A 25,637-nucleotide genomic window follows, 5' to 3' on the forward strand; every position below is an offset into this window, starting at 1 on the left:
AATGAGTCAACTCTTTGTATGAGGGGGCCAAAGTACTGGAGTTTCAGCTTCAGCATCATTCCTTCCAAAGGAATCCCAGGGCTTATCTCCTTCAGAATGGATTGGCTGGATCTCCTTGCAGTCCAAGGGACTCTCAAGAGTCTTCTCCAACACCACAGTTCAAACACATCAATCCTTCAGTGCTCAGCCTTCTGCACAGTCCAACTCTCACATCCATACATGACCACAAGAAAAACCATAGCCTTGACTAGATGGACCTTAGTCGGCAAAGTAATGTCTCTGCTTTTGAATATGCTATCTAGGTTGGTCATAACTTTCCTTCCAAGGAGTAAGCGTCTTTTAATTTCATGGCTGCAGTCACCATCTGCAGTGATTTTGGAGCCCCCCAAAATAAAGTCTGACACTATTTCCACTGTTTCCCGATCTATTTCCCATGAAGTGATGGGACCAGATGCCATGATCTTTGTTTTCTGAATGTTGGGAAATATTTCATGCAAAGATGGGCTCGATAAAGGACAGAAATAGTATGGACCTAACAGAAGCAGAAGATATTAAGAAGAGGTGGAGAGAATACACAGAAGAACTGTACCAAAAAGATCTTCATGACCCAGATAATCACGATGGTGTGATCACTCATCTAGAGCCAGACATCCTGGAATCTGAAGTCAAGCGGGCCTTAGAAAGCATCACTATGAACAAAGCTAGTGGAGGTGATGGAATTCCAGTTGAGCTGTTTCAAATCCTGAAAGATGATGCTGTGAAAATGCTGCACTCAATATGCCAGCAAGTTTGGAAAACTCAGCAGTGGCCACAGGACTGGAAAAGGTCAGTCTTCATTCCAATCCCAAAGAAAGGAAATGTCAAAGAATGTTCAAACTACCACACAATTGCACTCATCTCACATGCTAGTGAAATAATGCTCAAAATTCTCCAAGGCAGGCTTCAGCAATACATGAAGTGTGAACTTCCAGATGTTCAAGTTGGTTTTAGAAAAGGCAGAGGAACCAGAGATCAAATTGCCAACATCTGCTGAATCATGGAAAAAGCAAGAGAGTTCCAGAAACACATCTATTTCTGCTTTATTGACTATGCCAAAGCCTTTGACTGTGTGGATCACAATAAACTGTGGAAAATTCTGAAAGAGATGGGAAAACCAGACCACCTGACCTGCCTCTTGAGAAATCTGTATGCAGGTCAGGAAGCAACAGTTAGAACTGGACATGGACCAACAGACTGGTTCCAAATAGGAAAAGGAGTACGTCAAGGCTGTATATTGTCACCCTGTTTATTTAACTTACATGCAGAGTACATCATGAGAAACGCTGGACTGGAAGAAACACAAGCTGGAATCAAGATTGCCAGGAGAAATATCAAATCATTCTTAAAGATGAACAAAGCTGGAGGCATCATGCTACCTCACATTAAGCTATTAATATCTTACAAAGCCATAGCAATCAAAATAGTACAAGACTAGCATAACAATAGACATATAAGGTCAATGTATCTTCAGGAATGGTAAGAAAACCCAATGGGAAAAAATCATCTTTTCGATAAATGAAAGAAAAAACTGGAAAATCCTGTGCCAAAGACTGAAATTGGGCTCTTAAACTACACACAACCCAAAATGGATTGAAGACTTAAATAGACTTTAAACTTAAAGTTTCTAGAAGAAAACAGGGAGAAAGCTTCCCGATCTTGGTCATCACATAGTTATGACACCAAAAGCAGAGGCAACGAAGACAAAAGTAAGCAAGCAGGACCGTATCAAATTAATTAGTTCTTCACAGCAAAGGAAGCAGCAGAGTGAAAAGGCAACTTATGGAATGGGAGAAAATATTTGCAAACCATATATAAGAAGTTAATACCCAAAACATACAAGGAAATCTGACAACTCAATAGGGAAAAATTTAAAAACTGGATTAAAAAGTGGTCTATGGACCTGACCATCCATTTCTCCAGAAAATATATACAAATGATCAAAAGGTATGTGAAAAAATGTTCAATGTCACTAGTCTTCAGGGAAATGCAAATTCATATCACAGTGAGGTGTCTATTCATCCTTGTCAGGATGACTATTAGAAAAAAAAAAAAACTGTTGACCAAGTGTTGATATTGGTGGTGGTAATTCAAAATAGGGCAGTTGCTATAGAAAATAATATGGAGGTTCCTCAAAAAATTAAAAGGAGAACTGTCAAATAGAACCAGCAATCCTACTTCTGGGTATTTATCCAAAAGAATTGAAATCAGAATCCCCCAAAATATTAGTACTCCTATGTTCATTGCACCACTGTTCACAGTAGCCGAGAGGTGGAAACCACCTCAACGCCCATGAACAGATTAATGGATAAAGAAAATGTTGTATATGCATAGAAGGGAATATCATTTTGCCTTAAAAAATTCTGATATATGGTACAACATTGGCGAACATTATGCTAATGAAATTTAAAAGTTACAGAAAGACAACTATTTCATAATTCTATTTATATGAGGTGTAAAATAGTCTATAGCACCAGAGTGAAATGGTAATTGCAGGGGCTGGTTGAAGGGGGAAATGAGGAGTTGCTTGTCAAGGGGGGGCATAAAGTTTCAGTTAAGTATGATAAACTCTAGAGATCTATGTACACTGTATCATAGTCAAAAATTATACATTGTATGCTTAAACATTTTAAGAGAGTAGATCTCAGGTTAAGTGTTGTTACTACAATAAAATGAATACTAGAAAAGTACAGTCATGTAGAATGAAACTGATACTAAATTTTTGTTCTTGCTTCTTACTTATTCGAAAAAACTCAACTCAATTTGTAAGAAATATATACATGTGCCAAAATACATACCCCAAAGGAATTCCTTACCTCATAAATTACTTTTAATATTTGCTATTCATCATATTGATTTATTAGTAAAATAATAAGAAACAATATACTAATTTATTAGTTTTCTAAATTGTAAAAATAAATTAACTGTACTAGATCTCAACACTGCTTTTGACATAATGCTTTTTGCTACTATATATTATCTAGCTGACTACTTGTAATTATTTTGGTGTATTTTGTAAAATTCACTAAACTAGAATTGAAAAATAAAGTTAGCATATTTTTTCTTAACCTAAAGTAAGATTTGACTGATTTTACAATATGAACTGGTTTTGCAAACTAGATTATATGATAAATATTTTAAAAAATGAACTAAATCTGCAGCGGCAAGATTAAAATAGATGGTAAAGCATCTGCCTGCAATGCAGGAGACCCAGGTTCGATTCCTGGGTCAGGAAGATCCCCTGGAGAAGGAAATGGCAATCCACTCCAGCACTCTTGCCTGGAAAATCCCGTGGATGGAGGAACCTGATAGGCTACAGTCCATGGGGTCGCAAAGAGTCGAACATGATTGAGCAACTTCACTTTCACTTTCAAGCTATATTAAACATAACATCTGTTTCCTCCTTCAATTGTAAGTTTATCAGGATTAAGTTACATTCATCATGTTGTTGTTATATATTCACTGCTCAGTATGGTATCTAGTACAGATGATTATTTTCAATAATACAGAGACACTTGGTTATAATTCTGCCTTGCCTCAATTGTAGAATCTTCAAATGAATTGCATCACTATTGAAAAGTTTTATAGATATTTGACATACAGTTTTTTTTAATAGATGAAAAGAGGAAGAATCAATATGTTAAACTGATTATCTTGATATTTATGCAGTACTCTGTGTCTTTCTGTGGATTTGAATTACCATCAGATGTCCTTTTGTTTCAGCCTAAGGACTCCCTTTAACATTCTTATAGGGCACATTTGCTAGTGATGAATATTTTGTTTATCTGGAAATGTTTAATTTCTGCTTAGTTTTTGAAGAAAACATTACTTGCATGTAGAATTCTTAACTGACAGTTTTTCTTTAAAAACTATGAGGATATTATCCAATTGTCTTCTTGGTTCAGTAGTTTCTGATGAGACATGAGCTGTCAATCTTATTGAGGCTACTTAAGTCATTATTCACTTGCTGCTTTCAAGATTCTCTATTGGTCTTTGATTTTTGCCAATTTGCCTAAGATGTGTGGATCTCTTCTATGTTTTATACTTATTGAATGAGTAGACTAGTATTTTTCACCAAATTTGTGAATTCTTTAGCTACTATTTCTTCCATTTTTTCTCCACATTTTTTGTCTCCTTCTAGAATTCTCAACAGGTGTATGTTGGTATACTTTGTGGTAACCAATAGCTTGCTGAAGGTTTCTACATTTTTCTTCATTATTCTTTGATTCTGTTTCTCAGACTGATAAGTCTAAACTGACTTCTTTCAAGTTCAGAGATTCTTTTTCTACAAGTTCAGCTCTTTTGCTGAATCTCTCCAGTCAATTTTCCCTTTCAGTTATTGTACTTACTACTCCAGAATTTTTATTTGGTAATTTTATAATTTACTGTTTATGGATAGTGATATTCTCTATTAGTGCAAGACATCATGCTCCTACTTTTCATTCATTCTTTAGTTATTTCCCTAAAAAATATGTTTATAATAGCTGATAATGATTTTTGTCCAGTAATTCCAATATCTGTCTTCCTCTGGGACATTTTTCTTTTGGCTGCTGTCATGGCCCATGTGCAGGTTGGAAAAGAATTTCCAGACATAAGACAGAATGAGAGGCAATTAAAGCTTATTAGAGTGGGAGACACTGTTAGAACAGCAGGCTAGCTCAAGGGAGAACTGACGCTGAGCAGTGGTCTTTAGTCCACTTTTATACCCAGTGTACTAGGAGTGGAATAGGGGTCTTGTGGGTCATTTGTTGATTGGATGCAGCATATATCCTGAGTGGGGGAAGAGTAAGGCAAGTACCTTCTCCCTAAGGAGTAGGAGGGGAGGCAGGTTATACTGCTCAGGAGGACCTGAAATCCATTAATAGCTACAACATGGGAGAGGGAAGGATGATAGGGGTCTGGTTTTTCCATTCCAAGACTCCTTGGTTTTACCTGTTCTTTCATCCTTGGGTCACCACAGCTGTTCCCCCCATTCCTGTCCAGGTGGCCTACTTTTCTTTTTGTTTGCATGTCTCATAAGTTTTGGTTGAAAACGGGGCATTTTAGAAGTGTATTTACTCTGGCGTGAAATTGCTTCACTCTCTAGCACTTGCTGTTGTTGCCTTTTTCCCCCTTGTTGCTGCCTATTGTTTAACAACCTTACTGGGCTAATTCTATTGTTTTTGTATTCTGTGTGGAGTGTGGACACTGAGTTTTCTACTGTCTTTTTGTTTTTAAGTTCTTGTTTTTATTTTTAAATCTGCTTTCTAGAGATCAACTCTATGTCAGTATAATTTAATGGTCTGCCAGTCATCAGTCAATCTTCCTTAAAGGCCTTGTGTGCTGTGTGCTAATTTTCTTTAGTTGTGTCTGACTCTTTGTGATCCCATGGACTGGAGCCTGTCAGGTTCCTCTGTCCATGGATTCTCTAGGCAAGAATAATTGCATGGGTTGCCATTTGCTTCTCCATAGGATCTTACCTGTATACTTTCTACCATTTGCCACAGGGTTCTGTGTAAGAAGGTTCACCTCAAGCTTCTCAAATTTTACAGGATAGCCTTAGGTTATCACAGTGCTTATGTGGGCCTCAGTGTCAACTATAGTTGAGCAAATGGTACCTTCTTCTCTCCTAGGTTTCTCCTGGACACGTGTACACCCCAAATTCCAAAATATGTCCTATTGGAGATTTTCAAAGTTTCCTTGCCATATAGTTCTCTAGGATTTCCTTTAAAATTCCCAGTAAGACTCTTAATGCCCTCACATAAATAGCAGCCTTAGGCAACCAAGTAGTTGCCAGCAGTTCTGTATTACTTTGGTAATGCCTTGAGGATTACCTTACCCTCCCCCGAGGAATGAATGAATGAAAAAATGGTATAAATGGAATCTCCACTATTTATTTAGAATTATCTATGCTATTATTGCTGCCTGTGAGAACTGGTGATTTATAGTTTACATGTTCCTTTCACATGCATTATATTCTTGTGATTCTAACTCTGTCATTGAGGCAAACCAATACCTAGCTTGCTAAGCATTCTTAGGGACTTGATGTGTGAATGAAGAGTAAAATTTATTTGAGAGCAACAACTATGTATTATTAGTTCAACACAGTAGTTTTGAAAGATACAGAAATTACATATATATAAATATTAGCAAACATGCATTTATTGAAAATTTATAATATTTTTTTTCTGTATTAAACAGAGCCAAAGTAGTCTTCATTCATCCAGCTCACAATCTGGCAATTAGTAAGGGATAAATAGTTGATGGGCAGGGAATATCAAGATTTTAATTTAATACATACTACTCCTAGGAAGGCTGACATTTAGATGCACTAATCGCTTTATTGACTATGCTTTTTAAAAAAACCCTAGATTGCTATGGTCTTCCTCTAGAATATAAGCTCCAGTAGTGCAGATACCATGTCTCCCTTGTCATCAGTGTTTCTTATATGCTCTAGCAGACTTGGTGCTTAATATATAATTTATTTAATGAATGAATTCTGTCTTAGAGCTGGACATCTTAAGCAGAAAGAGTAATCTTTTTTTCTCCCTCATATGAGAACTTCTAAAATACAGAGTATATCAGAATAACACAGAAATCTACTGACGGCTTCTTTCTTAGAATACTTGTCTCAACTTATTGTGAACATCTTTTCCATCGTGTATTTTGCAGTGATTATTGAACTTTTTTAATATAAAAACTATTTGGGAATTCAATGAGATATATGTGGACCCTATCACTAGAGGGAGAGGAGGAATATATTTCTTTATCCATTCATCCACACACAAAACTTTTTTCTTTTTTCTTTTTTGGCTTTTATTTTGTATTGTGGTATAGCTGACTAAAAATGTTGTAGTAGCTTCAGGTAAACAGCAAAACTGCTCAGCCATGCATATATATGTATTCAGTCCAGTTCAGTAGCTCAGTCGTATCTGACTCTTTGCAACCCCATGGACTTCAGGACGCCAGGCCTCCCTGTCCTTCACCAACTCCCAGAGTTTACCCAAACCCATGTCCACTGCTTTTTTTGATGATCCATTAGATGTTGGCAATTTGATCTCTGGTTCCTCTGCCTTTTCTAAAACCACCTTGAACATCTGGAAGTTCACGGTTCACATACTGCTGAAGCCTGGCTTGGAGAATTTTGAGCATTATTTCACTAGCGTGTGAGATGAGTGCAATTGTGAGGTAGTTTGAGCATTCTTTGGCATTGCCTTTCTTTGGGATTGGAATGAAAACTGAACTTTTCCAGTCCTGTGGCCACTGCTGAGTTTTCCAAATTTGCTGGCATATTGAGTGCAGCATTTTCACAGCATCATCTTTCAGGATTTGAAACAGCTCAACTGGAATTCCATCACCTCCACTAGCTCTGCTTGTAGTGATGCTTCCTAAGGTCCACTTGACTTTACATTCCAGGATGTCTGGCTCTAGGTGAGTGATCACACCATTGTGATTATCTTGGTCATGAGGATCTTCTTTGTACAGTTTTCCTGTGTATTCTTGCCACCTCTGCTTAATAGCTTCTGCTTCTGTTAGGCCCATACCATTTCTGTCCTTTATCGAGCCCATCTTTGCATGAAATGTTCCCTTGGTATCTCTAATTTTCTTGAAGAGATCTCTAGTCTTTCCCATTCTGTTGTTTTCCTCGATTTCTTTGCATTAATCGCTGAGGAAGGCTTTATCTCTCCTTGCTATTCTTTGGAATTCTGCATTCGATGCTTATATCTTTCCTTTTCTCCTTGGTTTTTCGCTTCTCTTCTTTTCACAGCTATTTGTAAGGCCTCCTCAGACAGCCATTTTGCTTTTTTGCATTTCTTTTCCATGGGGATGATCTTCGCTTCTCTTCTTTTCACAGCTATTTGTAAGGCCTCCTCAGACAGCCATTTTGCTTTTTTGCATTTCTTTTCCATGGGGATGATCTTCACTTCTCTTCTTTTCACAGCTATTTGTAAGGCCTCCTCAGACAGCCATTTTGCTCTTTTGCATTTCTTTTCCATGGGGATGATCTTGATCCCTGTCTCTCGTACAATGTCATGTACCTCTGCCCATAGTTCCTCAGGCACTCTAACTATCAGATCTAGTCCCTTAAATCTATTTCTCACTTCCACTGTATAATCATAAGGGATTGGATTGAGGTAATACCTGAATGATCTAATGGTTTTCTCCACTTTTTTCAATTTAAGTCTGAATTTGGCACTAAGGAGTTCATGATCTGAGCAACAGTCAGCTCTGGTCTTGTTTTTGCTGACTGTACAGAGCTTCTCTATCATTGGCTGCAAAGAATATAATCAATCTGCTATCGGTATTGACCATCTGGACATCAAAAAAACAAGAGAGTTCCAGAAAAATATCTATTTCTGCTTTATTGACTATGCCAAAGCCTTTCACTGTGTGGATCACAGTAAACTGTGGAAAATTCTTCAAGAGATGGGAATACCAGACCACCTGACCTGCCTGTTGAGAGACATATATGCAGGTCAGGAAGCAACAGTTAGAACTGGAAATGGAAAAACAGACTGGTTCCAAATAGGAAAAGGAGTATGTCAAGGCTGTATATTGTCACCCTGCTTATTTAACTTATATGCAGAGTACATCATGAGAAATGCTAGGCTGGAAGAACCACAAGCTGGAACCAAGATTGCTGGGAGAAATATCACTAACCTCAGATATGCAGATGACACCACCCTTATGGCAGAAAGTGAAGAAGAACTAGAGAGCCTCTTGATGAAATTGAAAGAGGAGAGTGAAAAAGTTGGCTTAAAGCTCAACATTCAGAAAACGAAGATCATGGCATCTGGTCCCATCACTTCATGGGAAATAGATGGAGAAACAGTGGAAAAAGTGTCAACTTTATTTTTGGGGCTCCAAAATCACTGCAGATGGTGACGGCAGCCATGAAATTAAAAGACGCTTACTCCTTGGAAGAAAAGTTGTGACCAACCTAGATAGCATATTCAAAAGCAGAGGCATTACACTGCCAACAAAGGTCTGTCTAGTCTAGGCTATGGTTTTTCCATTGGTCATGGATGGATGTGAGAGTTGGACTCTGAAGAAAGCTGAGCACTGAAGAATTGATGCTTTTAAACTGTGGTGTTGGAGAAGACTCTTGAGAGTCCTTTGGACGGCAAGGAGATCCAACCAGTCCATTCTGAAGGAGATCAGCCCTGGGATTTCTTTGGAGGGAGTGATGCTGAAGTGAAACTCTAGTACTTTGGCCACCTCATGTGAGTCAACAAGAGTTGACTCATTGGAAAAGACTTTAATGCTGGGAGGGATTGGGGGCAGGAGGAGAAGGGGACGACCAAGGATGAGATGGCTGGATGGCATCACTGACTCAATGGACATGAGTCTGAGTGAACTCCGTGAGTTGTTGATGTACAGGGAGGCCTGGCGTGCCGCGATTCATCGGGTCACAAGGAGTCGGACACGACTGATCAAATGAACTGAACTGAACTGAGTGACTGAATTGAACTGATGTCCATTGAGTCATTGATGCCATCCAACCATCTCATCCTATGTCATCCCCTTGTCCTCCTGCCTTCAATCTCTCCTCGCATCAGGGTCTTTTCAAATGCGTCAGCTCTTTGCATCAGGTGGCCAAAGTATTGTAGTTTCAGCGTCAACATCAGTTTTTCCAATGAATACTCAGGACTGATTTCCTTTAGGGTGGCTCGGTCGGATCTCCTTGCAGTCCAAGGGACTCTAAAGAGTCTTCTCCAATACCACAGTTCAAAAGCTCAGTTCTTTGGTGCTCATCTTTCTTTATAGTCCAGCTCTCACATACAAACATGACTAGTGGAAAAACCATAGCTTTGACTAGAGGGACCTTTGTTGGCAAAGTAACGTCTCTGCTTTTTAATATGCTGTCTAGGTTGGTCATAGCTTTACTTCCAAGGAGTAAGCGTCTTTTAATTTCATGGCTTGCAGTCACCATCTGCAGTGATTTGGGGTCCAAAAAATAAAAATAATAAAATTGTTGACACTATTTCCACTGTTTCCCCATCTACTTGCCATGAAGTGTTACAACCAGTGCCATGATCTTCGTTTTCTGAATGTTGAGCTTTAAGCCAACTTTTTCACTCTCCACTTTCACTTTCATCAAGAGGCTTCTCATTTCCTCTTGACTTTCTGCCATAAGGGTGGTGTCATCTACATATCTGAGGTTATTGATATTTCTCCTGGCAATCTTGATTCCGGCTTGTGCTTCATCCAGCCTAGGATTTCTCATGATGTACTCTTCGTATAAGTTAAATAATCAGGGTGACAATATACAGCCTTTATGTACTCCTTTTCCTATTTGGAATCAGTCTGTTTTTCCATGTTCAGTTCTGTTGCTTCCTGACCTGCATGCAGATTTCTTAAGAGGTGGGTCTGGTGGTCTGGTATTCCCATCTCTATCAGAATATTCCACAGTTTGTTGTGATCCACACAGGCAAAGGCTTTGGCATAGTCAATAAAGCAGAAATAGATGTTTTTTGGAACTCTCTTGCTTTTTTGATGATCCAGCGGTTGTTGGCAATTTGATCTCTGGTTCCTCCGCCCTTTCTAAAACCAGCTTGACCTTCTGGAAGTTCACGTTTCATGTACTGTTGAAGCCTGTCTTGGAGAACTTTCAGCATTACTTTACTAGTGTGTGAGAGTAGTGCGACTGTGTGGTAGTTTGAGCATTCTTTGGCATTGCCTTTCTTTGGGATTGAAATGAAAACTGACCTTTTCCAGTCAGTGGCCATTGCTGAGTTTTCCAAATTTGCTGACATATTGAGTGCAATACTTTCACAGCATCATCTTTTCTCATTTGAAATAGCTCAACTAGGATTCCATCCCCTCCACTAGCTTTGTTTTTAGTGATCCTTCCCAAGGCCCACTTGAGTTTGCATTTCAAGATGTCTGGCTCTAGGTGAGTGATCACACCATCGTGATTATCTGGTCCTGAAGATTTTTTGTACAGTTCTTCTGTGTATTCTTGCCACGTCTTCTTAATATCTTCTACTTCCGTTAGGTGGCATACCTTTTGTGTCCTTTATTGAGTCCATCTTTGCATGAAATATTCCCTTGGGATTAGGTAGTTAGAATAGGAGAAAGGAATCCAAATTAGCGGTGGCTGAAAGACAAAGAAAGGAAACAGCCCATGAAAATAGAACAAAGGAAGGTCTGAGGACTGGAGTGAGAAACTCTGGTGAAGCAAAAAGCCCTCCTGGCTAGCTCAGTTTACATGGGGCAAGCTCAGGGGGAGGAGAAAAAAACATAAAAAGAGGAACCATAATTAAGTTGTGTGCCTGTTTTGGGTCAGCCCACCCTCACGCTTCGAGGATGTATTTTCCTTTGCTTGCCAAATAAAACTGAGGTGTAACTGAGCTGTAACACTGGTCTGCCAATTCAAATTTTTGCTGTGACAAGACAGAACTGAGGAAATAACATACTCCTCTGACATACCTGGTGCAGTGACTTGGATTTAACCTGGTTGAAACTACCTCGGCTTGGCCCCTGTGAGGCAGAGGCCAAGCACAGCAGAAACCCAACTTAGCAAAAGCTCGTGTAGTTGAAGCTGAATGTGAAGAAAACCCAGCACAGTGGAAGTGACAAGAAGCCCAGCATGCTGGAAACTGGGACAGCAAAAACAAACTAGGCAGGAAGCTTACACAGCTCAGTCTCAGATTTCAGAAGGTCTCCGGTTAAGGTAGGAGCTCCTCACCCCAGTGGCTGGAAGGATATATGGCAAACAAAATCTTAACTCCTTTACTGTCTCTTGTTTCTTCTTTCCTTGAATTCCCTGTGAACAGGTAAGCAGCAGTCAGTGCAACTGAGGGACTCTGCCAGGGGGCTACTTCTCAGTGTGTCCAAAGCCTCCACCATCTTCTGTGCCTTAGTAGCTGTTCCCCAAACAGGTGGAGGTTCTTCTGTCTTTAATCTTTTTTGTACCAAGGATCAGGTCAATGAAAATTGTGAGCACAGGTCATATATTTAGCAGATTTCCTGGCAGGTTATGAAGGGGATTCCTCAGCACATTTTCACACTGCTTTTTCCTCCTGTCCTTCAGCCCCTCTCTCCATCTGCGCCACTGCTCACAAAGTATTGGGCAGGTCATCGTCTTTCCATTTCTGAAAGTTGTGTTTGAAACTGTTTACCTAAGATTGGTACTCAAACTCATGAGGCAGGGACTCTGTGCTATGCTCTGTCACTCAGTTGTATCTGATTGGGACTTAAGCCTGGCCTAAACCCATGGTACCTGGTTTCAGGACCTAATGAAGCTGAGGTTCTTAATGTCTTATTGCAAAAAATAGTCAGTAAGAGACACAGCTGTAGGTAAGAGGTGGATTGTTCAGATTTAGAGAGAATCACACTCCAAGAGTGTGGGCCATCATAGAAGGCGAGTGTGTTGGCCATGGAATGTGGTGTGGTTAGTTTTCAAGAGCTGGGTGTTTCATATGCTAATGAGTGGGAGGATCATTCCAACAATTGGAAAACCACCCACTCCTTGGTCTTTTGATACTGCCTTGGAATTCTGGATATGTCATTTAGCTTGCAGATTGAGAATTAAGGTTTAGTTGAAATTGACTTGTCTGTCATCTTGGACCCATTTGATTTTAATCAGTTTATGCTATGCCCTTGTGCTATATCATTCTTTCAAAAGTTGTGTCCTGCCCCCTTCCCTCCTGTTTAATGCCCTTTTCCTGAGCCTTGTGCAGGCCCACAATGTTGCCTCTATAATCTTCTTGAGGGACAACCAGAAAATAGCTGGCCCTTGGGAGGGATATACTGTATGGTATCCAATCCCATTAGATATGCAGGCCTTCATTTTCCACGTTTCCTACAACACGTGCAACAACAGCATCTCTCAGTGGACACGCTAGGGCAGGTGACAAGCACATAATGCCTGCTAGAAGTCCGTCTGTTGGTGACATCCCTTCTGGGGAAATTGGGCTTCCAGGGATAATGGTTGTCACTTTGGGAGTTATCCCTGTAGGCCATTGAGCCCAAACCCTTACCACCCTTCTCCTAAATTTACAAACATTCCCCCCGCCACCCCCCAATCAAATCTCCACTCCACTTTTATGGAACATCTGCTCTGTTACCTCTTATCAATTTGTTCTTAAGCCACCAACTAACTCCTACAACCAGGACCCTGCCCCCTTGTAGGCAACATCCCTCTATCCCATTTAATATTTAAATACTCTTTATGTCTCTAACAGGACCAGATAACACACCCCTTTGTCATTAGTTCTGTTATTACCTAGAATGGGTCTATGTCAATCAAATGTTTACCATTGAAAGCATCCTAAATTTCTCTTATGGAGAACTAGGGGAGGAAATCAGTGACTTACATTCCCTCAGAGCAATAAGAGCATAAGGCCTATGGCTATTTCACCAGGTTCCCAATCTCAGGGCACAGGTTTGGACTGCCTTACATCATGGTATCTATTCCCATCTGCAGTGGAGAAACCAGCAATGAGTTAAGACTACACTCCCTTAATCCTACCTAGCAATGGTCATGCTGGAGACTTTGGGAATGGCCAACTCCAGCCTGGGGGTCCCAGGAGGTCAACCTGCCTCAATCTGCCTAGGGATCCAGTCCCCATGAGGTTGTCATGGCTCAGCCTGCTCAGGGACCCACTAGCCCAGGGTCTCAGGAGTTCAACATGCCTCAACCTACCTAGGGATCTGATCATTGAGAGGTTGTCACACCTCAACCTGCTCAGGGATCTCCCGGTCCCAGAAGGTTGGCATGCCTTGACCTGCCCAGGGACCCAGTTCTCGGGAGGCTGACCTGTCTCGACCTGCCTGGGGATTCGATCTCCAGGAGGCTGTCATGCTTCAGCATGTCTGGGGATCTTCACTCTGACCCGGGGACTCCTGGCTCTCAGGTTGCAACAGTACTGGGTAGGATAAACTTCAGAAAAAAGACTCACCCCTAAGGAAGTCCACCCATAAAAATAGAAGGAGGCCTATTAGTTTTTTCCTTTTCCTCCCTGTCATCACTGTATTTCAGGTGGGAAATAACCAATCCACTTCCCAACAGATGCCCTTGAGATGCATCCTTGTTAACTGGAAGCTGTTCAATCCTCTAACTCTAAGGAGAAGTAGCTTAAAATTCCTTTGTACCAGTGCATGCCATGATGTCCTCTGGGGGATAAGGAACACTGGCCTGAGGATGGGAGTTTAAAATACAATACCATCCTGCAGCTAGACTTATTCTGCAAAAGACAAGGGAAATGGACAGAGATCCCCTATGTCCAAATTTTCTTCTGACTAAGAGATATGAAGGAACTCTGTTTTAAGTATGGGATTGTTGTATGCCCGAAAAGTGAGCCTACTTGGCAAATGGTGTTAGGCACAGACAACCAAGAGACTTACTTCCCATGGCTCTTGAGTTGCATGGTCCTCCGTCCTTGTATCCAAACATGCCCCCATATCCGGGAGCACCCCCTCTACAAAAGCCAACTCAAGTATGTGCCTTAGTTGAAACTGGAGGAGAATTTGGATCAACTCAGGTCCATAAGCCCTTCTCCCTCTTAGAACTAAGACAGATCAAACAAGACCTGGGAAGCTATACAGATGAACCAGGAAAATATATGGATACATTCCAACACATTATCCTCGTCTTTGACTTGACATGGAAAGATATCAAGGTCATATTTAGTGAAACTTTATCTGACCCTGAGTATGCTAGGGTCTTAAGGGAAGCCCAAAGGTATACCATGGGGCTTCACATGTCACCTTCACATGTCACCTTCACAGGTGATAAATACGCAGTGGGGAAAACTGCGGTCCCCTCCTAATTGGAATTATAATGTCCCTGAGCACATCTAAAGCATTCTAAAGGAGATCAGTCCTGGGTGTTCTTTGGAAGGAATGATACTAAAGCTGAAACTCCAGTACCATGGCCACCTCATGTGAAGAGTTGACTCATTGGAAAAGACTATGATGCTGTGAGGGATTGGGGGCAGGAGGAGAAGGGTATGACAGAGGATGAGATGGCTGGATGGCATCACTGACTCAATGGATGTAAGTTTGAGTGAACTCCAGGAGTTGGTGATGAACAGGGAGGCCTGGCGTGCTGCAATTCATGGGGTTGCAAAGAGTCAGACACAACTGAGCAACTGAACTGAACTGAGCACATCTAGGAAAGGAATTATTTTCCAATCTGTGTAAAGACAGGACTAAAATCATCCCAGCAAAAAGTAATCAGCTATGCCTGGGTCTCAGCAATAACTCAAGAGCCCAGTGAGATCCCCGTTGCTTTTCTAGAAAGGCAAAAAGAGGCCCTCAAAAAGTTTACCAATCTGGACTTAGACTCTTATGAGGGACAGGTGATTTTAAAGGACAAATTCCTGTCCCAACATGCATCAGACATCAGGATAAAGTTACAACAGCTACAGCAGCAGGACCCTGCTGCCTCTTTAGATGAGATGGTCCAGACAGCCACCAATACCTTTTATAACAGAGAACAGGAGAGGAAGGCCAAGGCCCAGGAAAGGGAGAAAAGGAAAGAGACAAGGCATCCCCAGATGCTGGCCGCCCTCCAGGGAAGCCCTATGGCAAACATAAAGGACTAGGCATGAGACAAATGCATAGATAGGCAGGAAAATGGACCAAACAGTGTCCAAACCGAAACAAGTCTCCTAAAATGATATGCTACAAATGCCATCAGTTTAGACACTGGGCAGCACTGTGCCATTGGGACCCAAGAGCCTCAAAGTCAAGCGCCAAGCCTTCCCTCATGATGTTCAACAGTACTGAAGCAGCCCACTCCAGCCAGCCTGCCTGTCACAGATAACCATCATGGGGCTGGAGCCAAGAGTGCAACTGGATGCGGCGAGTAGGTCTGATAATTTCTTGGTTAACATAAGGGCTACCTACTCTGTCCTGACCTCCTATTTCTCCTCCCAAACCTGTACCATTTGGGGTACTCCAGGAAAAACAATTACAAAAAGATTCACCCAAGCACTTATTTGTTTCTGGGATGGACAAATATTTTCCAGTCAGTTTCTGGTGGCCCCTGAGTGTCCTACTCCCTTATTCGGTTCGGTTCAGTCACTCAGTTGTGTCAGATTTGTGACCCCATGAATTGCAGCACGCCAGGCCTCTCTGTCCACCACCAACACCCAGAGTTCACTCAAACTCACGTCCATCGAGTCAGTGATGCCATCCACCCATTTCATCCTCTGTTGTCCCCTTCTCCTCCTGCCCCCAATCCCTCCCAGCATCAGAGTTTTTTCCAATGAGTCAATTCTTCACAAGAGGTGGCTAAAGTACTGGAGTTTCAGCGTTAGCATCATTCCTTCCAAAGAACACCCAGGACTGATCTTTTTTAGAATGGACTGGTTGGATCTCATTGCAATCAAAGGGACTCTCAAGAGTCTTCTCCAATACCACAGTTCAAAAGCATTAATTCTCCCTCCCTAATTGGGAAGAGATATACTCACTAATTTGGGAAGTGAGCTTCCCCTTGTGATGGGAAGATTTTCAGCCCCTAGAGCCCTACAGCTTCTGGTTGCTACTGAAGAACCCATTACACCCTCTTCAATAGGGAGAGACCAAAAACTATGGGAGGACAAAATTAACCCCCAGGTGTGGGACCAGGGGACTACTGGACAAGCCTACCAAGCTGAACTGGTCATCACTGATCAGTTAGTTTCCAAACTGGGAACAATACCCCCTCAGAAGAGAAGCTCATGAAGGACTGCAGCCTCTAGTAAATAAATTCCTTGCCTGTGGACTATTGCAGGCTATTCCTTGTCCCAACAATTTGTCATGTAACACCTTGATCCTCCCTGTAAAGAAAAAGGACAGGATCTGATGAATGGTTCAAGAAATCCTGATCATAAATGAAGCTGTAGTCCCTCTCCATCCCACAATACCCAATCCCTATGTAATCTTGGGAGGAATCCCACCCAGTGCCAAGTGGTTTACAATCAAGGATGCATTCTTTTGCATACCACTGGCTAAAGAATCCCAATATCTTTTTGCCTTTAAGTGGGAGGATCCAGGAGAAAAACAACAGATGACTTGGACAGTATTTCCTCAGGGATTAAGAGATAGCCCCAACCTGTTTGGGAAGGCTCCTAGCCAGAATCTCCTAGATCTGGACCTGGGACCTAATGGGAAAATATTAGAATATGAAGATGATCTACTAATCTGCTCTCCACATGAGAAAAATTCCCAGAAACATACAATTCAGGTTCTAAACTTGAGAGGGGATATAAAGTCTCCTGTGCTAAGGCACAGATGATCAAGACAAAAGACACTTTCCTGGGAGTTAAGATTACACATGGGTCCTAGAGGCTGTCCTTTGATTGAGTATAAGGAATCCTCCAGTTGCCGCCCCCCCAACTTGAAAGCAATTGTGAGCTTTCCTGGGGCTAACTGGGTATTGTAGAATCTGGATACCCAACTATGGTCTAATTGCCCAGTCCTTATATGAAAGATGGGATGATTCAATCCGATTGATCTGGGGAAATCCTCAAAGAAGGCAGAGGCTACAATAAAACAAGCATTACCTCAAGCACCCACCTTGAGGTTGCCAGACCCAGAAAAAGCATTCCAACTTTGTGTCCATGAAAAGGAAGTAATAACCTTGGGAGTGTTAACTCAAAGGTTGGGACCTGAGCCCCAGCCTGAGCTTACTTATCCAAGAGGCTCAACCCAACTACCTAAGGCTGGCCTCCTTGCCTTCAAAATCTCAGAGCTGTTGCAGTAATGATAGAAGATGCTTTCAAACTCTCTTTTGGGGACAAACTATTTTTACCAGCCACCAAGTGAAGCAACTCCTGAATGGGAGAGGTCATTTATGGATGTCTGATCAAAGGATCCTCAGATATCAAGTAGTGCTGATGGAAAATCCAGGCCTCACTATATCCCCTTGTGAGATTCTTAACCCAGCTACCCTCCAGCCTACCCCTGAGGGCTATTTCCCCTTCACTCTTGCCCAGAAACCTTGGATAAAACCCCGAGAGGGAATGTCAGAAGATCCTCTGACCTACCCCGAGGAAATCTGGTACACGGATGGGAGCAGCTTTATCTTGGATGAAAAAAGGAGGGTTGGATATGCAGTAGTCTCCAATTTTGAGACCATAGAGGCTAAACATTTGCCATCAGGTAGGTACATCAGCCTAATTAGCTGAGCTCATAGCCCTGAGTCGAGCTTTAGAGCTGGGAAAGGAAAAAGAGTAGCCTTTTACACTGACTCCAAGTATGCCTTTCTGGTGCTACATGCACATGCTGCTATTTGGAAAGAAAGAGGCCACTTGACCACCTGAGGGTCCCCAATCAAATATGGTGATCGAATCCTTAGGCTCTTGGAGGCAATCCAACTGCCCGCTGAGGTTTCAGTCTCCCATTGTAAAGGACACCTAAAAGGGAGCACAGAAGTGGCATGAGGGAACCAAGTAGCCAATCAGACAGCTAAGAGAGCAGTTCTACAGAACAATGAACTAATAGGGGTTGCCACCTTAGTTCCACAGACTAATTTGCCAGAAACTCCTTCATATACTGAAGGTGAGACTCTTAAAGCTAAGAATGAGAACTTCCAAGAAGATCATATGGGGTGGTTCCAAAAGGAGGAACTCCTTTTTCTACCTGGGACCTCCAATGGGAGTTAGTTAACTCCTTACATGCCATCACTTGTTTAGGGGAAAAGGCCTTCCAAAGATTACCAAGATGATCTTTCAGAGGAACAGGCCTCTAAATGACTATAAGGCAAGTGGTCTCCTCTTGTCCCACTTGCCCAAGGAGCTCGAAGACCCCAGCTGGCCCAGCCTGTCCAATGGCATGGGACCTACCTAGGAGAGGACTGGCAGATGGACTTCACCCAGATACCAGTTTCTCAAGGGTATAAATACCTATTAGTCATGATAGATACATTCACAGGATGGATTGAAGGCTTTCCCACCCAGACTGAGAAGGCTGAGGAAGTGGTTAAAAAAAAGAAAGAAAGAAAGAAAGAAACTGCTCCATGAAATCATTCAGAGATTTGGTCTGCCCAGGTCATTACAAAGTGACAGTGGGACATCATTTATTTCCAAGGTCACTAAAACATTGGACATTATTTATTATCTCCATTGTGCCCAAAAGCCTCAGTCTTCAGGAAAAGTAGAAAGAGCCAACCAATTTTTAAAATCAGTGATAAAAAAGATAACCCAGGAGACTACCCTGGGTTGGAAGGAGGCTTTACCAATAGCTCTCCTCCTCACCTGTATTGCCCCTAAGGAACAGGTTGGTCTTAGTCCTTATGAGATGCTATATGGGAGACCTTTTGCTTATGTCAATGACCTCTTCCCAGATCCAGAGGCTCAGACCTTCTGGTCTTATACCATGGCCATTGGGCAATTCTAGCAGGATATAAACTTGTGGAGTGTCAACTAGGACCCAAAAGATTCTAAAGAGCCACCAGTATATGCTCCATGGATTCAAGTCCTATTAAAGTCTGGAAAGATGGGTCCCCAAAGGCTCAACTCCAGCACGCATGGAAGGGCCCCTACCCTGTAATACTTTCTACCCCCAGAGCACTCAAGGTACCAGGACACGACTCCTAGATTCACTACTCATGAGTTAAGCCATGGAAGAAAACAGAAGAGGACACTCAATACACCTGTGAGCCCCTGGGAGATCTCAGATACCTATTCAGGACTACAAATGAGTGCCATTCTAACGAACACCCCTAAAATTAAGTTTCTGGGGATAGCTATCTCAGGATAGCTCTAAAGAGCCAACACAGCTTGGCAGGGACAACACAAAATAGACAGGAGATAGATCTCCTGATCCCTGAACAAGGAGAGACTTGAACCACCTTTAATGAGACATGTTGTTTCTGGGTAAACACCTCCAGCTAAGTTAAAGAAAGTCTCACACCCCTCAAGAAAAACATTCAAATCCTGCTGCTGCTTCAGTCATGTCCAACTCTGTGCGACCCCATAGATGGGCAACTCACCAGGCTCCTCTGTCCCTTGGATTCTCCAGGCAAGTATACTGGAGTGGGTTGCCATTTCTTCTCCAATGCATGCATGCATGCTAAGCCATTTAGTCGTGTCTGACTCTTTGCGACCCCATGGACAGCAGCCCACCAGTCTCCTCCATCCACAGGATTGTCTAGGCAAGAATACTGGAGTGGGTTGCCATTTCCTTCCCTTTCAGATCCTACAGGACCTCAAAGAATGATCTGGAGAATTCGCGGCGTGGCTACAATCTCTCTTTGGGGAATTCTTCTCCTGGCGAGGGGGAATTTAGGGTTGGCTAATGCCCCTACTAATCCCTGTTATCACCATATTGATGTGCATATGATTGCTCCATGTATTATCAATCATCTAACTCATTTTGTCTCTGCCCAGGTTAACAAGCTACAACATGCAGTGCCAGTGTAACAAGCGTATATAAAACTACACCCAACCACAGAAAATATCACTCACCCTTAAATGGACACCACCATAAGGACTCTGAGGCTTGAGATGAGCAAGAGGGGAGGCCCAATGCCCCTTGCTGTCCCAGCTCAGCAGGAAGTAGGCTAAGAGACCTCGACAACTCTACTCCCAAGGAATTGGGCTGCCCATCTCTTGAGGGGGGGAATTTTAGGTAGTTAGAATAGGAAAAAGGAGTCCAAAATAGTGGTGGCTAAAAGACAAAGAAAGGAAAAAGCCCACAAAAATAGAACAAAGGATTCTCCGAGGACCAGAGTGAGGACCTCAGGTGAAGCAAAGGGCCCTCCTGGCTTGCCCAATTTACATATGGCAGGCTCAGGAGGAGGAGAAATAAACATATAAAAAGAGGAGCCAAAATTGAGCTGCGTGCCTGTTTTGGGTTGGCCTGCCCTCACACCTTGTGGATGTATTCTCCTTTGCTTGCCAAATAAAATTGAGCTGTAACCAAGCTGTAACTCTGGACCACCACTGCAAATTTTTGCTGCAGTGAGATAGAACTGAGGAAATTACATACTCCCCAACATATGTATCCATTCTCCCCCAAACTCTTCTCCCATCCAGCCTGTCACATTATATTGAGCAGAGTTCTTTGTGCTTTACAGTACGTCCTTGTTGGTTTTCCACTTTAAATAGCAGACAAGGGGGAGGAGTAAATTTCTTTATTCATCCATTCACACACAAAATATTTTTTATAAATATCTTTTTGGAGATGGGTGAAGGCATTAGTTCAATAATCCTTTGAGACAGTACAGTTGACCCTTGAACAACATGAGCTTGAACCTCAAGGGTACACTTTTGCAAAGATTTGTTTTTCAATAATATGATAGTTCTATACAATCTATGTCTGGCTGAATCTATGGATGTGGCACTGCAGATATGGAAGAACCACATATATGGAGGGCTGACTAAATTATGTGTGGAATTCGGCTGTACAATGTACCTAATGACCTCATTGTTCGAGGGTCAATTCTACTAGTCCATTGAAGCTACTTTTGCTGTAGTAATGAAGTTGCAAAGTTAATAAAACAAGCAAGGCCTATCTCTTGTTCACATTTATGTTCAGCACTTGTAAATTAGTCATAGCTGTAGTCTCTATGCCTTTTCACTCTGGGGTTCAGTGTGAAGGAGCTATCTTTCATACTGTCATAACATGCTGTTGTGTAGCACAGTGAAAATAGCATATACTTTCAAATAGCATATACTTTCAAATAGCATAGACAATACACATTTGTTGGTCAAAGTGAGTTACATTTGCAAGCTTTATTTCGTTAATAGAGTGGAGAAGTACAATTTTCCAATGAAAAGGGTTCCTACTATGTACACCATTAAGTCTGATGCTGGTAGTCCTCAGAAAGTGGGGGGTAGGGATAATAGAGATTACTACAAAACCTCTCCATGGTCCCAGAGTAAGAACTAAACCATTTCACTATTTTCCCTCTGTGCATTAGTCAAGGTTCTCCAGAGAAACAGAACCAATATGGTATGTGTGTTTGTGTGTGAGTGTGCACATGTGTCTGTTTTAGGAATTGACTCATGTTATTATGGAGGCTGACATGCTCAAAATCTCCTATTCAAGCTCAGATATCATCAGGTTGAAGACTTAGGGAAGAGGACTTGCTGCAGTTTAAGTTCAAAGGCCATCTTACTGGTAGAATCTTCTCTTGTTCAGGGGATATCTGGCTTTTTGTTCTATTCAAATCTTCAACTGATGCCAACCCATGTTATAAAGGCAATCTACCTTATTCAAAATCCACTGACTTAAATGTTAATTTCAGCTAAAAATATCCTTGTGGCAACATCCAGAATAATGTTTGACTGCAGAGCTGGGTACCATGGCCCACACAAGTTGACACATAAAATTAACTATCACACTAGTTATCTTTAGCTCATTTATTTATGTCATAGTATAAGTCAGCCTCAGCAAAAGATTTATGGAACATTTCTATCAATTATAATATGCACAGCACTGAAAGAGAAGCAAGATATGCAAGATAGTCCTTTCTTTTTCATACGGGCAGAATCTCTAGTGCTTTGTCTCTTGTACATTCCTAGTACTTAGAACAATATTTTGTGACATAGAACATACTTATAAAGATTTGATTAATGGGTGAAAATTACCTGGATATCCCAAGGAGCAGACAAGTAACTGTAAAATAAACGAGGCTATATTAAGTGTCAAAATAAAAAGTCAACCATATTCTGAGGATAGTTTAAAAAAGAATACTATTATGTAGAATTTCAGAGATTAGTAATATTTGAGATACTCTGAATGACATTTAATATAAATTGAATCAGGTAAGGAATAGAAAGGAAGGAATATTAAGTTCTGTGTGTTTAAGGAAACAGATATGAGGATATTCACTATATCACTGTTGATACACATTTTGAAATGACTAAATGCCCACCTATGAGAGAATAAATAGTGATATATCCATTGTATGGAATACGATGTTAGAATTAAAAAGAGATAGGTAATATGATAGATGTTTAAGGCATTGTAATTTTTTTAAAAACCTACATAATCATACTATGTATTTTCCGTGGGTGCATATATGGGTGTAAATGCACAAAAATACAAGTGCATCTATGTAAAAATGATGGTTACATCTGAGGAGTGGAATTGACAATGACGTGAAAGGAATTTTAGGGTTTTTTTTGTAATGTTTTTAATGAGATTTTTATTCATGTATAACTGAAAGAATAATGATACAGAAGGAAAACTGGCCACTGGAACAGTAAAAAAAAAAAAAAAAAAATTGTTAATCCACTATGGCCCTTATAAAAGAGTAAAACAAACTGATTTTAAATATCCCAGGCAGTTGTTAGAATCTCTATTATCGCTTTGTACTGAGTGTTGTTTTAAAAAATGCTATGTGGAAGGACGATTGTGATATCAAAATCAAAGAAATGAAAGCAAATTTCAAGTAACAGAAAGAGTTGGAAGGAAAGAAATGATAAGTTATTGGCAAATGCGAATGTTAATTTCTACATTCTTTCTGTACAGAGTAATTGGCTAGTTCAGTTGTTATCAAGGGGTTTGGAAAGAGAAATAATATTTTAGAGTATTCACGCTAAGTCACAAAACTACAGATGCCCTTTTTCGATATGTATAAATGAAAAATCACACCAAAATTTAATTATGAAATGAAAAAGAGCTGTTTGTTCCATTTTCTGCCAGTTTTGACCTGCCATGACTCATGGAACGATTTCAACCTTTGAGGATATATTAACTGCAATGGTTTAAAAACATAGAACATTATTCTTTAAACATAACCTAGGAGAGTACTAGTATAATCAATGCTGCTAGATAAGAAAACACATATAGTAATATCTAGTTTCCTAGAAAAGAGTCAAGCCTTTATTACATGATGTATATAACAAAGAAAAATACTCCCTTTGGGTTGATATTTGTCTTCTAAGGAGAGTGTCATGCTCTTGTGAAATAACTAGATTCTAGAGATAATAGCAAATAATTTAATAAAACCACAAAATCTCAGAATCATACTGGTGAGCTAACACATTTTACTCAGTTCAAGTGGGTTCAGTCGCTCAGTCGTGTCCGACTCTTTGAGACCCCATGAACTGCAGCACGCCAGGCCTCCCTGTCCATCACCATCTCCCGGAGGTCACTCAGACTCATGTCCATCGAGTCAGTGATGCCATCCAGCCATCTCATCCTCGGTCGTCCCCTTCTCCTCCTGCCCCCAATCCCTCTCAGCATCAGAGTCTTTCCCAATGAGTCAACTCTTCACATGAGGTAGCCAAAGTACTGGAGCTTCAGCTTTAGCATAATTCCTTCCAAAGAAATCCCAGGGCTGATCTCCTTCAGAATGGACTGGTTGGATCTCCTGGCAGTCCAAGGGACTCTCAGGAGTCTTCTCCAACACCACAGTTCAAAAGCATCAATTCTTCAGCGCTCAGCCTTCTTCACAGTCCAACTCTCACATCCATACATGACCACAGGTAAAACCATAGCCTTGACTAGACAGACCTTAATGGGCAAAGTAATGTCTCTGCTTTGGAATACACTATTTAGGTTGGTCACAACTTTTCTTCCAAGGAGTAAGCGTCTTTTAATTTCGTGGCTGCAGTCACCATCTGCAGTGATTTTGCAGCCCAAAAAGGTAAAGTCTGACACTGATTCCACTGTTTCCCCATCTATTTCCCATGAAGTGATGGGACCGGATGTCATGATCTTTGTTCTCTGAATGTTGAGCTTTAAGCCAACTTTTTCACTCTCCACGTTCGCCTTCATCAAGAGGCTTTTTAGCTCCTCTTCACTTTCTGCCATAAGGGTGGTGTCATCTGCATATCTGAGGTTATTGATATTTCTCCCGGCAATCTTGATTCCAGCTTGTGTTTCTTCCAGTCCAGCGTTTCTCATGATGTACTCTGCATATAAGTTAAATAAGCAGGGTGACAATATACAGCCTTGACGTACTCCTTGTCCTATTTGGAACCAGTCTGTTGGTCCATGTCCAGTTCTAACTGTTGCTTCCTGACCTGCATACAGATTTCTCAAGAGGCAGGTCAGGTGGTCTGGTTTTCCCATCTCTTTCAGAATTCTCCACAGTTTATTGTGATCCACACAGTCAAAGTCTTTCGCATAGTCAATAAAGCAGAAATAGATGTTTTTCTGGAACTCTCTTGCTTTCCCCATGATCCAGTGGATGTTGGCAATTTGATCTCTGGTTCCTCTGCCTTTTCTAAAACCACCTTGAACATAAGGGAGTTCATGGTTCATGTATTGCTGAAGCCTTGCTTGGAGAATTTAGAGCATTACTTTACGAGCATGTGAGATGAGTGCAATTGTGTGGTAGTTTGAGCATTCTTTGGCATTGCCTTTCTTTGGGATTGGAATGAAAACTGACCTTTTCCAGTCCTGTGGCCACTGCTGAGTTTTCCAAATTTGCTGGCATATTGAGTGCAGCACTTTCACAGCATCATCTTTCAGGATTTAAAACAGCTGAAATGGAATTCCATCACCTCCACTAGCTTTGTTCATAGTGATGCTTTCTAAGGCCCACTTGACTTCACATTCCAAGCTATCTGGCTCTAGATTAGTGATCACATCATCGTGATTATCCTGGTCATGAAGATCTTTTTTGTACAGTTCTTCTGTGTATTCTTGCCACCTCTTCTTAATATCTTCTGCTTCTATTAGGTCCATACCATTTCTGTCCTTTATCGAGCCCATCTTTGCATGAAATG

Source organism: Budorcas taxicolor, chromosome 5 (assembly GCF_023091745.1).
Source record: "Budorcas taxicolor isolate Tak-1 chromosome 5, Takin1.1, whole genome shotgun sequence".
Lineage (NCBI taxonomy): Eukaryota > Metazoa > Chordata > Mammalia > Artiodactyla > Bovidae > Budorcas > Budorcas taxicolor.